We start from the raw sequence: 6,059 nt of genomic DNA, 5'->3' as shown, positions 1-6,059 counted from the left end.
CGATGACAAACTATCTACGAAATCTTCACATAGAAGAAGGATTGAATTCTAACTATATACTCTGGAAAGCGAAGCGATTTATGGTTCACAAATATAGGTTATCCATAGGTGAACTCACGGTATAATTCGATTTATTTGAAGACCGAAAATGACCTATTCTGATGGCCGAAATTAAAACTGATTAAATATGAAGTTGTAGCGACCATAACTTTTCTGAAAAAAGACTATTTCTTCGTGTACTTGATGAAACGTCATAACGAGCAGCGACAATATGCCAAGCACATACCAGTAATGGCATCAACTGAGAAATACACTTATTGACAATATGCTGCTGCTGATGTAATGTTTTACAAGGGGAGGAAGTGGTGTTGTTGACACTCATTGCTCATTTCCAGAAACTTGTGTAGAAAAAAAACAACAAACAAACCCGACTTTGCTGTGTTAATAGTATGTTAACTTCAAGTTAAGTGAACATATATGATAAAAACAATGAGAAACCACTAACGCATTCATAAAATAATAAGAAAGTCATCTGTAACTAGCAGGGTCAATGGTTGAACGAAAAGAATAAAATGCCTAATAGGGTGAATGAATATGTACAGAATTTGTAAAATAAACTATTACAAAATATTAGCCACTCGACATAATATAAATCGTTATTCTACGATTTCACTGTGTGAAAAACCCGATTTTTTTTATAGAAATGGGGGTAAATGTACGAGACAATATGATGTCATGTCAATATCTAAAACGGATACATCTGAATCTTACGTTTAATGCTAACATGTTATCTATGCCAATTTTTAAGTTATTTTTCATACATAGATGAATACTATTTGTTTACTACTAGGTGAACTTAATTTAATTTTTACAGATCCTAGCCAAAAATAAATAATAAAATGTTTTACATTGTTATATGCGCTATTTACATTGAAATATGGAAAATGAACAATGTAGGAGTATGCGTTCTCCATGCAAGATCGTTTCAAGAACATAATTTGTCACTTCTCCCAATTTTGATTTAACAATAACTCATAACTATCATATAAACGTAAAGGATATTGAGTAAATGAACACGAGACAATGTCCCATGATAAATTACTCATGATCTTAAGGTCACTGTTTAGCTTGGCATTTAGTTTTGGCTTTAGACAGACACGAAGAAACGTGGCTTGGCTAAACTGTTTAGTTTACGAGAAATGTATAGATATCAACATGCTGTTATTATCTTTGATCGTTGACATAGAACAGAATATAGGATTTTCAGTTGAGTCAGGATAAGGAAATTGAATTAAGTGCAATCATCTTTTTATAACATGTTTGCCATTTGCTACAGTTTGGTTAAGTGGTAAAGTGTAGAGATTCGTACATCTCAATCACCACAGTTGGCAAGGTCGTTCTTCAATAAATCGGTTTTTGCATGGTTTGTCGAATGATTCTTGTTTTTCAACGATGGTTTATCAGCAGATACACTACAAGATATACTGAAATATTATGGATTTATTGTAAGCATGAACGTGATTTTATTCGTTGTATAAATGTTTAAAAGAGTAATCAAGGGAACCAAGGTTATAGTGGTAATCAAAAGAATGTAATCCAGGGACAAAGACCAGACATGGAAAACAGACGTACACAACAAAGAACATAAAGTAACTAAAATCATACATACAAAGTAACAAAAGTAAATGAGCAACTCGGACTCCACTACAAACTGGGAGCATGGACCAGGTGCACCGGTAGGGTAAGCGTCCTCTGCTTTTCTAGAAACACCCGCCGAGTTGCTCATAAATAGTCAACACCGGGGTAGTAAACGAGGGAATGAAAACTATGACCCGTTGAATAAATCAATTTTCATGGTGCTGATGGATACACCATAACGATCCACGAGTTCATGATAACGACCATAAAACTTCTGTAGTGATGACTTCAATCTTGTAGCAACATAACCCTGTTCCAGAAGCCTATTAGAGTTCTAGCGCATTACAAAAAGTCTGCGTAGTTTCGGCAAGCTCTGGCATAACGTGATATGAACATTCCATACGCAGGAGCCGAAGGGATGTTGCTAGAGATGAAAGGAAAGTTGACAATTCTGAATGAAAAGTCATAACTTTTGTCGTAAAGTTTGGTGAATAGTTTTCCTTTACCATCGATTTCTAAATGTAGGTCAAGATATGAGGCTGACTTCACAGTGTCTGTAGTATCCTTTATCTCAAGTTCTTTTGGGTTAATGCGATGTATCAAATCCCCGAAATTAGGATTGTTTAAAGATAATACGTCATCTATATAGCGGAAACTGAGATTGAAGGATCTAGCCAAACGATATTCTTTCTTTCTGATCAGATCAGCTATAAAGTCAGCCTCATAAGAGTGAAGGAATAGATCAGCAAGTAAAGGAGCACAATTTGTTCCCATTGGAATGCCGTCCGTTTGTTGAAAAACACGTCCACCACACTGGACAGATATGTTGTCAATTAAAAATTCCAGCATTTTGTAAACATCTTCCTCTGTATATTTTGAAGACGATTTGGAATTATTTCTTACAAAGTATGAGGGATCTCTACCAATAACTATATATTTGTATCTAGGTGTACTATCTTTTTTTTTGGAAAAACAACGATGTATAATGTTTTTAAGTCGGCTAAAAGGACTAAAACGCCACGAATTCACAAATTCATTTACTGACTAACCGTACTTAATTAAAGTATTTTGATTGGAAATATATCATTATAAAAAAGACGTGTTATTTAGATTTACATTGTTCCTTTATTATTGTTGTTTTAGAGAAAAATCAAATTTAACTTATTATTTTTATACGATGTGTTTATGTGTATATATACAATTCCAATGGACTGAATTTTGAATAGTTAAGTATTTGTTGAAGCGCAATACTTGACTTCTAGAGATTCAATTATAAACACAAGAATAATATTGCTTCATTTAAAATAATTATGATATATTTTAACTGAATATTGCTGGACGTGTTTTTAATGATGCTTGTGTTCGAGTGAACAAGTTGTCAGTTGCTTTTGGATTTTGAAGTAACAAAAACGAGTACTTTGTCGAGGTAGATACAGTTTCTTGTCTTTTGTCCTATTTGTTAAAGTATTTGTGTTCAGTATTGATCTCAAGAGGTAAATTCGAAGTCAACAGATTTTTATAGTTCATTTTGTTGTATTTTTCTACCATTGTCCAAGGTTAGGGAGGGTTGAGCGCTCACAAACACGTTTAACCCCGCCACATGCTTTATATACCTGTCTTTCATGAATAGTTGCACTACATTTATATGAGGCCTTCTACAATTTTATGGAATGGGTTTTCCCCATCTTTTAAGACAGTGTGGTGACCTGCAGAAGATAAAGTGTTCGTTGTTTGAATTTTGTTGGGTGACTGTGCCAATCATACCACATCTCCTATTTTTATACTTTTACTTGTTTAATTTAGTATTTCATGTATTTTCTCACTTTACAATTCCTTCAAACAAATCAAGTAGGAAAAGTATATGGCACTGTTGTTTCTACTTGACAGCCACAAGTTTAATCGTCTTTTGTGCTAGCTTTATGGCTAATGTTTTCAAAAGACCGAACATCTATTATCCAGATCCGTAATTATCAGTTTTGGCTTTATAAATTCTTCAGAAAGAATAATCAAGGGAACCAAGATTCAAGCAGAAATAAAAAAAAAATGTCCAAGGATAAAGACTAGACAGAAAGAAATATACACAACAATTAAACTGAAATAACTAAAATAACACCCACCAAGAAACAAAGAAAATGAGCAACTCGGACTCCACTAAAAACTGGGAGCAAGGACCAGGTGCATCGGTACGGTAAGCGTCCTTGGCTTTTCGACAAACATCCGCCGAATTGTCCATTAAATGTTAAGTCCAAAGTATACGAAAGAGGAAAGGAAACCTATGACATCATGGGAAAAAAGTTTAGCATGGTACAAAAGTTCGAACAGTTTCGGCAAGCTCTCTTATAACGTACGAGTTTTGGTATGAAAACTCTATACCCAGGTGCTGAAGGGATGTCAAAGTTGAAAGGAAAGATAAAATAAGGAAAAGAAAGTCAATTCGTATAGTTTGATCATGAGTTTTTCTTCTCTTGACCTCTAAGAGTACATAAGGATATGAGACTAATTTCATATTGTCTGTAGTATCCTGTATCACAAGTTCTCTGAATCAAGATGCGATGTATAAAATCACCGAATTTAGAAATGTTTTAAGACAATACGTCATCTATATAGCAGAAACTAAGATGAGAATACCTGGTTAAAAGATGTTTGTTTCTTTTGTATCAGATCAGCTATTAAGTTAGCCTCACGAGAGTGAAAGGAATAAGTGCGAGTAGCGGAACACAATTTGTTCTTATTTCCAATGTGATGCTGACCATGCCACCGTTACTGGACAAAGATATCGTAGGTAAAACATTACAGCATTTTGATATTTTCTTCAGAATATTTAGAATATTTGGAATCGTTTTTTTACAAAATATTCAGACAAGTACTATCTTTTTGTATCTGGGCGTTCAAAAAAGGATCAAGTCAGCCTCATAACTTGATCTTCTCTCTTAGAAATAAATGGAAATAGAAAACTCATGCATGACAAACGCGTTGATTTCTCGTATGGTATCGTCTTTTTACCTTTCACATGTGACAAAATTCTTTCAGAATTTGCGATGGAGTATTAGTATCACAACCCAGAGCCAGATCTTGCCGAATTTACATCCTTTCCTTTTTACCGTGTCAAACATTTAACACTTAGGTTCCTGGAACAAGGTCATACTGCTACACGATTTAAAAGAGCAATCAAAGGAACTACGATTCTAGCGGAAATCAAAAGAATGTAATACAGGGATAACGACTAGGCATTGGAAACAGACACAACAAAGAACATAAAAAAACAAATTAATAAATGCGAAACAACAAAAGTAAATAAGCAGCTCGGACTCCATTAAAACTGGCAGCAAAAACCACGTGCACCGATACTGTAAACGTCCTCTGCTTATCTTGAAACATCAGTCAAGTTGCTCATAAAAGGCCAAGTTCAGGGTAGACCGAAGAGGAAAGGAAACCTTTCACGTTGAGCATATCAGTTTTCATGGTGCAGATGGATATACCGTGGCGATCCACGAGGTCATGATAACGACCGAAAAACTCCTGTAGTTATAAATTCAATCCTGTAGCAACATAATAGATACAAAAAAAATAATAATAAATAAAAATCTGCGTTGTTGCGGCAAGCTATGGTTTAACATATGAGTTTTGATATGAAACTCCATAAGCATATCTGAAGGGATATTGCCATAGGTGAAAGAATAATTAACAAACGGAATGGAATGTCATCGCGTTTGAAGTATTATTCCTTCCAAAATTTTATCAAGGTTCATTATGGTATATCCATCTCAACCATGAGAGCTAATTCGTTCAGGGTGCCATAGTTTTCTCCATATACCCCGTACGTGACATTTTAATGAGCAACTTTACGGATGAGTCTAGAAAATCGAAGGAAGTTTTTAGTGGATGATGGGTTGCTCATAAATTTTTGTACATATTTTTATATTGCCGACTGAAATCAATCCTTATAGAACTAAATGATGTATAACTTTGAAATATCAATAACTTTAAATATGAATTTACATGGTTGTGAACTTGCTTATACTTTTTCACATTAAATATTTGAAAATAAATGATCTATATTGATTCATGTAATATTGATGATATTGAGTAAAATATTAAGTACCAACAAGTGAACGTTGCAATCTCCAAGTTATGACCTAGACTTTCATGTTCTTTCGATGATGTAAGTTTCTGTCGTGAATACAAAAATACCAATCATAGATGAAAGATGATTCCTACAGTTCACACAATTGATTAAACATCAGGGTTTTTTTTTTATATCAGAAACTTCATTTATTTATTTGTTATCAATGCACTCTGACATTGAAAAAAAAATTTGTGCTTGCCATGTAATTGTTTACATTTTTGCAAATGTTTTAATTTTTAGCATTCATTTCCTACGAAAAAAACATACAGAGAAAGGAGAAATCTGTATGCCTATG

Source organism: Perna viridis, chromosome 1 (assembly GCF_037379345.1).
Source record: "Perna viridis isolate PV_CMFRI_1.1 ecotype Kerala chromosome 1, ASM3737934v1, whole genome shotgun sequence".
Lineage (NCBI taxonomy): Eukaryota > Metazoa > Mollusca > Bivalvia > Mytilida > Mytilidae > Perna > Perna viridis.
The sequence above is the reverse complement of the archived record's forward strand: the minus strand, read 5'-3'. Positions refer to the sequence as shown.